This window comes from Pantherophis guttatus, chromosome 2 (genome assembly GCF_059756535.1).
Source record: "Pantherophis guttatus breed Tessera chromosome 2, ASM5975653v1, whole genome shotgun sequence".
Classification (NCBI taxonomy): domain Eukaryota; kingdom Metazoa; phylum Chordata; class Lepidosauria; order Squamata; family Colubridae; genus Pantherophis; species Pantherophis guttatus.
The window spans coordinates 52321420-52332665 of NC_142064.1; the positions used below are offsets into that span (position 1 = coordinate 52321420).

Sequence of the window (11246 nt, forward strand, 5' to 3'; positions counted from 1 at the left end):
CATGCATATTTATTCAAAAGAAAACCCTCTACACTCTTGGCATGATTCCTAAATAAGTATACACAGAAATGAACCACTGAAGATCACATAAATTTAAAATGAAAATAAATAAAATTAGGAATGTTCTATTTTTACCCCATAAATTTCTATGAAGGAAACTCATTTGCCCTACTTTCAGTTCCTTGGGGTTCTAAAACTACCAGAGTAGAGATTTACAAATGTCTAATATAGTTAATGTTCCATAGCTCTGTCATTAGTAAGCTTCTTTGCCTTACAGCTACAAAAATAAATGTGAAATAATCCAGAATATCTAAGAAAGTAGACGATGCTTAGTTTGTCCTACTTTAACTCACTCTCTGGCTTTCCTGTTTGTGTGGCTAGTGTGTCACGTGAAGAAAAAAAAAAAAAAGCAAGTACAAAAGGTATCTCATACACATGTCCTGATACCTTTCCAGGCCTGTATTGCGTGCATCCTGTTTGGCAATTTCACTTGACTATTCAGCATTGTATCATAATGAAGTATTTGTTCCCATGCATGTTCATCGACCTTTCTTGCCTCTTGGCAAATTCTAGTTCTAAACTAATTCTATTTTTTTAAAAAATGCCTTTCTTCCCACAATGTAATTATAACAAAGAAACACCAATTTGACAATCCTACATTATCAGCAATTCAATTGAAATAGAGGCCTTCAAAATATTTATACGAACTGATTTCACAGAAAACAGTTTATACATCTTTATTTATTTATGTTTACATTTCTATTCCCCTCTTCCTCCAGGGAAGCATTTTTGGTGATAGCAAGCCTGTGAAATAGGTTAAGCAAAGGCTGAGAAAGTAATTTGCTAAAAGCCAGATGGGTTGACTACTTTAGGTTTAATTACTTATTTGAGTCCAGGCCTGCTGAGTCAGCTAAATGAGCCTAGGCCCTGAACCTAACAGTCTTATGGAAGAACTTTCTTTGAATCTTCATGTGTATTACTTCAAAATAGGTATCCTTTCATTGTAAAAACAGAAACGAACAAACAAACAAAAACTAGGTGTTTATCTAGCTTGCTATCCAGTATTTTATTTCAATAATTTTGTTTTAAGATGGTCTGGTTTTAATATTTTGCCAGTACTTAAATTGGCAAATCTTGAATCTTACTTTAGAAAAACACTGGTGACCTCTTCCTGACTTTACTCCTTTCACCTTCTTGTCCCTCCTTCACCTCCCCTGAGTACCTGCTCTTACAACTTATCTACAAAGACAGTTTTAAAGACCTTTCATTTTCCAATGTGAAGACTGGGGCTGTACATGCATCTTTCTTATCCCCATTGGAAACTTGGCATGCAATTCTGTTTTGAAATATGTGCTTGACAAATATTAGATCATTTTTCTTCTGTTCGTTTTTAATGGTTTTGTCCACCTGCTGTTACATTTTATTATTTATTTTTGCTCTTGTAAACTTATCTAGGTAATTACTGATTATTCCCCATCCAGAAAAACAAAGTGCACAAACAGAAAGAAAGAATTCCCCTGCCTCTTAGAATTGTAGCCTATTCTAAACCTCATTCTCAAAATATTTCTCTGTTGATGATCCAAGGAAAGTCAGGTAAAATCTCACTTCATAACATTTCCTAACTCTTCTGTTTAAACTCAAAAAGCTACTGCTTCAAATCATTAATCAAGTTGTGAATAAGCCAATAAATAAAAATCATGGAGTCAGTTAATGAACATCAGTTTCATTCAATATACAGAAATGTTGAAAAAGCACTTAAAAGCTGCACCAATTGTCAAAACAAACCTTTGAATACTTTTACATAGTCTTTTTTCAATAACATTAGAAGCATTTTAATGGCTGTGATCTACTGAAAAAATTGTAGACTAAGATGAATTTTTTTTTTACAGTGGTCCTTTTAATAAATGTTTTGTCTTTGACATAACTACCCAGAAAACAAGTATTCAAACAGTGAAAAAGGTAGGTACTTTTTGCCCTGTTTATAACAAGTAATTTCAAGCAATAAACTATTACATGTTTTGCCATTGACACACATTACTTCAATAAAAGCAAGACTGAGTTTCCTATAAGATTAAATGAAAAACTGTTGTATCAAATATATCTCTACTGATCTTGTGCAAGGAGATTCTGATGGGAAAGCCCTCTAAATGTCTGGACTTCAACTTCTATCAACAAAGCTATGCTAAGTATTCTATACATTAAAGTTCATTTATCTAAAACCTGTCCAGGTTAGGAAAGGCAGTTATGTTGCATCTCTATATTTGGCAAGAGAACATCTGTTCAGTTTCCTTAATGTCATCTGTAATACACTTAAGAAAGTGCATTTTGCTGGAATGAAATGGTGGCAAACCAGAAAGATACAACTGTTTTCCTACTGTAACAGCTGCTGTTTGGGCCATATTGCGGTCTGCATGAAGAGGCATGGAGAACATCAATGACTTTTATTATTTGTTGTTAGTCATTACAAATGTTGAGATGGTGTTTAGTGATGGATAACAATTTTATTATGACTTGATGGGTGAGTACAAATAAGTGCAAATATGATCATCAAATTACTATTCTATTTTCCATGCTTTAGTCTAGAATGATTAACTGTACATCCTTTTTTTGAAATTTGCAAACTTTCTTCTATCAATTATATACTATTATATATCTAAGTGTGGAAACTTAAGGATAAATACCCTAGCTCTCATAAATTGCTTTTTGACATACTACATCAGATTTTTTTGGTCTATGACCGTAACAGCGAAACTATGGCACATGTGCAGTGGTGGGATTCAGCCAGTTCGCACCTATTCGGGAGAACCAGTTGTTAACTTTCTAAGCAGTTTGGAGAACCGGTTGTTGGAAGAAATCTTATTTTGTTTTTTTCCCACTTTACAGGGCTAATCCTGTAAGGAAAATTTTGTTTTAAAATATTAGGGGTGTTTTAATTTGTTTTGGGTCAAATTATTTAATGGGTTTTTATATTGTCTTTTAAATTTTGTAGTTTGTGTGTTTTATCTTTTTGGCTGTTCACCGCCCTGAGTCGTTCGGGGGTAGCATGGTATATAAATCCAAAAATAAATAAATAAATAAAAACAAATAAGGCAGGAAGGAAACATTCTGGTGTTGTTTCTAGCCTAATCTTTATTGCCCTGCTTATAGAAACTGCCTCTCTGGTTAACTGTTATTACATTGTAACAGCTACGGTGAAGTGCCCATCGACGTGAGTGACATTGAGTTGGTCACGCTCACATGGTCACATGACCACCGAGCCACGCCTAGCCATCTGGTCATTAGGGCAGAGAACTGGTTGTTAAATTATTTGAATCCCACCACTGCATGAGTGCCACAGGTGGCACGCGTAGCCATATCAGTGGGCATGCCAGCTCAGCTCTGGCGCGCATGCGTGTGCTGGCCAGCTGATTTTCGGGCCTTCTGGGTCCACCAGAAGTAGGGAAACAGGCTGTTCCTGCCTCTGGAGAGCCTGGGGTGGTAGTGGGGAAGGCCTATTCTTTTTCTCACCTGGCTCCAGATCCTCTCTATGCATCTGGGGAGGATGAAAACAGCCTTTCGCACTCCCTCAGAGGCCCTCCGAAGGCCTAAAATGGCCCATTTCCCAACTCCCGGTTGGACAGGAAGTGACGTTTTTTGCTGTCCCCAGCCTCCAGAGACTCCTAGAGCCTTCAGAGATTCCTAGAGAGGTGAGATGAGAAAGAAAAACAGGCCTACTGGGCCATCGCGTGCCAGGAGCGGGGGGGGAGGGGGGTTGTGTGCACATGCGCAGGGCAGGGCAGGGCAGGGCACATAGAATTATGGGTGTGGGCACGCGCACACGAACTTCCCCTGTCCCCCCTCTCCTGGCATGCAATGGCAAAAAGGTTAGCCATCACTGGTCTATGATATCTATGTAAGTATATATTTATAAGATTTATATGGCTGCCCATTTTATAAAACACAATTCTGGGCAGTTTACAACAACTCAACCCAAAAGAAGAAAAACCACAGAGAGCAAGCATCTGATCCACCATCTGCAATCCTTCAACTGAATTATAATCCTCAGAATTCAGCATGGCCTTATCTCAGTGCTTAAAAAGAGAAAAGCCAGCTCTTCATGACTTTCTCGGGAGCTACCAAATCCCAGGGAGAAGGCTATTCTATAGGCAAGGCCAGGGCTATTATGGAAAAACATGCTTCCTAGACCCCACTAAATGGCATCACTTAAGGGATGTGACCTGCCTCCCTTATCTAGCCTAGTGGAATTGTAGATACTCTCAGGGAGAGGCAATGCTTCATATAATCTTGCCCTGTGTCATACAGGATACTAAACAGCATGTTGAATTGCACTCAGAAAGAAATTGCTAAACAGTGCAGCTCACACAACAGCAGAGTAACATGGGTAACAGGAGGGGAGCTCAGAACTGTACAAATTGCCACATTCTGGGCCAGTTGTAATTTCCAGGTGGTCTTCAAGAGTAAATCCAAGTATCTAACACATTGCAATAAATTCTCAGCCAGGAAGTGATGAAGGTGAAAGTGATAATGAGGATTATCAAGGGTGCGTATACCTTGTGATGTATACTCACTGGAATTTTCTATTGTACCTAGGAGATAGGGGGAAAAAAAATTGAAGGAGATCTGTTGATTAGTCTAGACTGGAAGTACATATTATGCTACTTTTGCAAAAATACCATTAAGCCTTCATGATTTCAGATCCTAAACATTTCAAAAGTCTTTTAAGACTTACTTCTATTTCTTCCCAAGCTTTAGTTCCAATCAACATAAGTGTTCCGTTGGCAGTAGATTCTCAAAAACTCCAGTGGTCTGTTTTTTTTTTCCTTGCCAGTTTTGTTATACTATAAAAGTTCACAAATTTTATGATATTTAAGAACATGTATTTATGTAATTATGCTATATAAATGCAGATATTAAATGTTTCTGTTTCCTCTCCCGCTTCTTCTTATATCCTTGATTTTAAAAATTCCTAACATTAACTTGTAGGGGCCTGATGATGATTTGAAATGTTCTCACATTTGCTGACATTAAAGCAAATTCTGTAGATATCAGAGAAATATTCACTTATGAGAAAGGAAATCAAGAAAGAATGTTATGCTAGCACCGTGATGGTGAACCTATGGCACGCATGCCCAAAGTGGCACACGAAGCCATGTCGCCTGGCACATGCGGCCTTGCCTGTTTCTCTTCTGGGTTTCTGGCAAGCATGTGTGTGTGATAATCAAGTGTCCTTCAGCACGTGGCAGTGCCAAAAATGGTGTGTGCATATGCTCCGGCCAGCTGATTGTCGGGTGTGCATACGCACCAGAACCTGGAAGTTTGACTTTTCTGGAGTGTGATCCCTTTGTGCGCATGGCAGTGCTGAAAACTGGCCTGTGCATGCGTACCAGCCAGCTGATCATCGGGCGCGCATGCGTACTAGAACCTAGAAGTTCAGCTTTTCTGGAGGTCGGCCCCGATAAGCATGTGGACACACGTGTGATGTTTCCGTGTGAACTTTTTGGAATTCGGTGCCGAAAAGGTTCGCCATCACTGTCCTAGCAGATTCACCTTATGACATTTGTTTAACGATTGTTCAAAGTTACATCAATGCTGAAAAAGGGTGACTTACGATCAGCCCTCACTTATGACTGTTGCAGTATTTCCATGCTCACATAACCAAAATTGGCAACTGGAATGCATTTATGATTGTTGCAGTTTCCCAGAGCCACATGACCTCCATTTGCAATCTTCCTATGGGACTTCCGACAAGCAAAGTCATATTGACTTTACTGGGGGAAGCCAGATTCACTTAATAACCATACGATTCACTTAATGACCAAGGTGATTTTCTTAATGGTCATGGCAAAAAAATGTTATAATATTGGGCATGACTCATTTAACAACTACATCACTTAGAAGTTGTGGTTGTAAGTTGAAAACTACCTGTTCAGGGCAAAGCATATATCCAACACAAATGTCAAAAATATGTGGGAGTGATTTGATATTGCTTTCTGTGTGTGTTTGTTTTTTTGCTCATTTTATTTCTTAGTTTGGCATACTGCCCTAAAATTCATTGATGGTTTCCCAACCAAGTATTCACGAAGTCTAACTTTCTTTACCTTTTTGACATTATTCCAGGCTTGTTAGATACCGCCAACCCGCTGGGCACTGTGAGTACTATGCTGATGCTAATGAGCTATTGTGCAAAATAAAACACTTGCTATGGGTGCTTTGAGAAATGTAAAAAGCAATCAAAGGGTTTTAGTTGAATGACAACAGCAGGTAGGTAAATACTGTTGATGTTATCAACATTTGTAATTACTCAATTCAATATACAGATTTGTCAGGCAAGTAATCCTTTATTATATGACAAGCTCCATTTCATATATTTTTCTTCACCTTAGAATATAAATAAGATTTTGTTGATATATAGTCAGTTAGAGTATAGTTAGTCCACAGAGCTAGTAGCTGTATAGATCAGGGATGGGTTTTTACTACCGGTTCTGTGGGCGTGGCTTATTTTGTGGGTGTGGCTTGGTCATGTGACAGTGGGTGTGGCTTCATGGTCATGTGAATGGGTGGGCATGGCCAACTCAATGTCACTCACGTCAAGGGGTCCCTTGCCTGGCCCCTCCCCTCCCAGCCATTCCTTGTCACACACAGCCTCAACGTATCTATAGTTCTGTAAAAATGTTGTTCACCTTTTTTCAACTTTATTATCTACATACTATAGATGTACTTTCACTGAAAGGAAGAAATGGCTCACATGCTTTGCCCAAGAGTGTGATAGGCAACAGGTTTTTAAGCGGATGCCAGAAAGAATGTATAGGCAATGTATTTTCCAAAGCACCAGAAAGCAAAACAAGAAGCAATGGATGGAAACTGAACAAAGAGAGAAGTTAATTTTTCTCCTAAAACTAAGGAGAAACTTCCTGACAGTGAGAACCAATATAGGTGCAGAAATATTTCAGTCATAATTTCACATATAAAAGCCATTTGTGCATATTGTTCAAAACAGTAATTAGTATTATGGCTGATGTTTGACAGCAAGCATAAAAGTCAGAGATCACAAGAGTGCTTCTTTCTCTGTATGTATACAAAACATCACATATCAGGATGTGATATTAAGATGGACTTATGAAACCTGATGTACAAAATAAACACACACATATTTATGCTCTGGACTATAGACATTGAATGAATGTAAATCCCTGAAAAATATATGGTAGCCCTGGGCAAAAGAAAGGCAGTAAAATCATTCTAGGTGTAGGGACAGTGTAAAATAGTAACACATGATAAATAATGGAACAATTAAAAATAATAGCACAGAGTTTTTTTCTCTCTCTCTCTCCCTTTCTTCCTTTTTCTTTCTCTCTCTTTCTCTGTCTTTTTGGGGTAAGGGTGTATGTGGCTATGACAACTACTTTCAAAATTGTTACTGGATATTTCCTGTTACATGAAACTGCTAAAAGGCTTTTGCAGTCATATAATGCAACAAAACATTTTTTAATGGTAAAAATAAACTGATATATGAAGCTACTTCTAAATAACTATGTAAGAGAGGAATAAATCTTTTTCTGAAAATGACTGGCGCAAATACACATTAGAGCTGTAATGTGTGATAATATTATTTATAATAGAATTTTGGTGGAGGAAATAGAGTAGCAAGGAGATTGACACATTGAGAACTACATGAAAGGAACACGAAAGTGATAAAGTCACTGTATATGAGTTGGGTAGCTATATAAATTTGTTTAATAAATACAATGGGAAAGGTCTTTGGGGATTCCAGAATTTACATGGCACTAATTGGATTTTTGATCTCCCTTTCATTTTGAGACATAATAAACTAGTTTTACACTATAACTAAATTACACAAGAGAATGTAGTATATATACCAAAAATAATTCAATAACAATGGTTAAGTGATGTAGGGCTTGATCTAATTTCAGGCAAGTTCAAGCCTCTGTTAAGAGATACCTGCATTCTCTCTCTCTCTCCCTTACGTTTTCTTTCTCTTTCTCTCTTTGTCTCTTTCTTTCTTCTCTTTCTCTCTCTCTCTTTCTTTCTTCCTCCCTCCCTTTCTCCTTTCTCCCTTCTTGTCAAGAATCCCAGAAGGTCTTTGGTAGGAGGAAGAAAAGCCAGATGTTTTGAAACTCAGAACATGCCCATTGATCATCTGGCATTCTTAGAGCTCCACTATTGATTAGCTTAGCCTGAGCAAGGATAGCTAGCAGCTACTTAACAATAAGCTCTCAACGCAATGCTCGTGGGAATCCCCAAACAATGAGGAAAACGTTTTGTAGCTTAGCCTGAGCAAAGATAGCTAGTGCAGGACTTACAATAAGCTCTCAACTCAAGCTCAGTGCACCTGGGGATCTCCCTAAACAGTGAGGATTTCTTTGTTTCTTTCCCCCTTGAAGCCCCCACCTGCAGCCCATTTTAGCTTCCAGGGGGCTGCAGGGAGTCTTGCTAGGCACCCCCCCATTTTGACCTTAGCAAGCCTCCCTGCAGCCCCTGGGAGCCAAAATAGGGCATGGGTGGGGGGGACTCCTGTAAGGGGCAGGGAAAGTAAGGTCGTGAGCCCGGTGGGGGTGGCGCAGCATGCTCGGGGGGGGGGGTAGCACAACTTACCTATAGGCAGGAGGCAGCAGCTCAGTTGGGGCGCAGGGCAGGCACCACGTGGAAAGGAAGCTTAGGCAAGCAAGCCGCCCGGGTGGTAAGGAGGAAAAGGAAGTAACTGGGTGGGGTGGGGACCGGTTCGGGGGCGTGGCGAGCCAGCAATTAATACCAGTTCTGCGACCCTCACCAATTTATCGCTACTGGTCCTCCCGAACCGATGTGAACTGGTAGCAACCCACCACTGATATAGATGCTTTGAGGTGTTCTAGTATTAACTACACCTTTTCAATGAAACTTGTATTGATTACAGCAAATAATGTAACTGTCTGACTCAACACAGCAGTCAGTTTGAGTCAAATCTGGGCGCTGTATATAGCAAATGTCTCAAGGGGTTGTTAGTAGTTTGTGTGTTGATTGCCAGTTGCTCCCCTGGGTTTTCTTAGTTTACCAGGCAATATTAGACCTTAAACAAAGGAATCATTCTATTACTGAATGATTTTTTTTTCTAAATATAATAGATAATACAATAATTTAACTATATCATTAATGTAAAGTATACACACCATTAATGCCCATGCACCTTCAGAATGCAAGCACCAAGAGAGAGGTTAGAGAAAAGATAATTTCCATTTAGATAATTCCAAAACATGGATCAGTATCAAATAAAAACACCTGTAATTATAATGAGCTACAACTAGAATAAGATAGCAAAGTTGTGGTGGAAAGAAGTTTGCAAAATGGAAAATGTTGTTTTAATCATTTGGTTGTGTCCAATTCTTGGCAATTTAATAGCAAAGTGCTCTCCATGCTACCTGTGAAGCACAACTTCTTTCAACTATTGGATATTTAATTCTGTATAGATTTGATATTAATAAGTCATCATGTTTTTGCTTGCCTCTTCTTATTCCACTAACCATTCTTAGCATCATTGTCTTCTTCAATGAATTTGCACCCATGACATATCCAGAGTAAATCAGACATAGCTTTACAATCTTAACTTCTAGTGATGTGTCTGGTTTTATAAAAGTGGAAAATAAGCTTTCCTACATATATGTGAAAGACCAACTATCTTTCTTGGATAGTTTTATAAGGTCAAAGTATCTGGAGAATTATGTGATCTTGTTGGCAAAGAATTTTAATGAGATGTAAATACTTTGTGAATCATGATATATAGATTTGTGGTTTCCATAGTCCTGCTTCTTAATCAGTTGTGTTTGTTTACAAGAGTCTCTCTCTGTTTATCCAAGCAAAAGGAAACAGACACTTCTTTGAAGTGAACTGGTGACAGCCCTTTATATATGATCAATGTCTCTTTTTAAAATAAAAACAATGGTTGAGGGAATCAGTAATGTTTTGAGGTATTGTTCAGCACATGAAGAATGTTGGTCAGTGTTTGCAGGCACTGCATCCCTGAAACTTAGTTCAGGTCTTGTTTTTGAGGTGTTTTCAAACATAAGAAGAACTTTGAAACAGGTGTGCAGAAACAGTGATCTATGATCTTGTGAGAGAATATACAATGTGTATTCAGAACTGATGATCTGAAATGTTAATGCCTGAGGCTGATATTTTCCAGATAGTCATTAAGACTGCTTGGGCAAACAGAAAAAGAAAAAAAAAATCTAGTGAAAATCTGAAAGAAACAATAGTGCTTTTGGGTAAAATAATGCTTTTCTATGGTTCTACACCAGGATTAAGAATATAGTTTTTCAATTTACAATGCATATTTTATTACAGGCTGCAGTGGGAGAATATACAATATGAACCTAATCCTTCTTTCCTATAAGGATACTTTAATTCTGTCAAAACAAAATCAAAATGACTGACTTATTGATATTGAAGTAAGTCTCATTGAACTCATAGTGCTTGCATAATGTCTATCCAGTCTATCTATACACACATATTTATGTTTGTCTCTGTGTGTCTAAATTTTGGCCCTGCACTAGGGATTACAGGTTTGAAACTAAGATAATATCTATTTCAAAAATGAAATCTGCAGAGTCTTTCAGATGCAGAAATACAGATTACTGCCAAGTTTCTTGTTATAATCCTCCCAGGATTCCTCATTATGTTCATGTGTTGACTGTAGAAGGCAGAAATAACTATAAAACAGCTCTCCTCGAAGACTGAAAAGGTAAGAATAAAAATTCCATTCCTATTTTGTGAAGGGGATAACTCTTCATTACTTTAAATCCATTTATGATTACCCCTTTGGGTTTCAATCCCTACCAGAAGTTTTCCCCATTTTCATTGCACTAGCCTGGACAAAGTTGCTGAGGAGAAATTTATGATTTGGAATGAATTTGATTAAAAACGTAGAATGCTTGGATGAGATTCAGCTTTAAAAAAAAATACTGGGATGGGTGGAAAGGGGAAGCAAAAATCACTGACTCTCATGGAAATTAAACTGAACACTAAATTTCTGACAGGTCCTAATTATATCCTCTAAGAATCTGTAACATAATTCATGAAGTTTTCATAAGGGCCCAGAAACAATCAAATGCATCCAGATGTGCTTTTTCTTAAAGTTTCACTGTTTTTGATGAATGATTGCCATATATTCTTTGATGTATAGCTTCTGGTTTAAGGAATATGTATCCCCACATATAGCTATTTCTGAAAACAATGTCTCTGTTCTTAGTCTCCTT

General features: G+C 38.0%; 1 long non-coding RNA gene across 1 annotated transcript; it reads left to right on the forward strand.

Moving 5' to 3' along the window:
• Positions 1-1900: 1900 nt before the first annotated feature.
• LOC117674605 (uncharacterized) lies at positions 1901-10732 on the forward strand. The gene is made up of 3 exons (XR_004593903.1): positions 1901-1959; positions 6118-6149; positions 10656-10732. It is a non-coding gene; the product is annotated as an uncharacterized LOC117674605 (long non-coding RNA).
• The last annotated feature ends 514 nt before the right edge of the window (positions 10733-11246 follow it).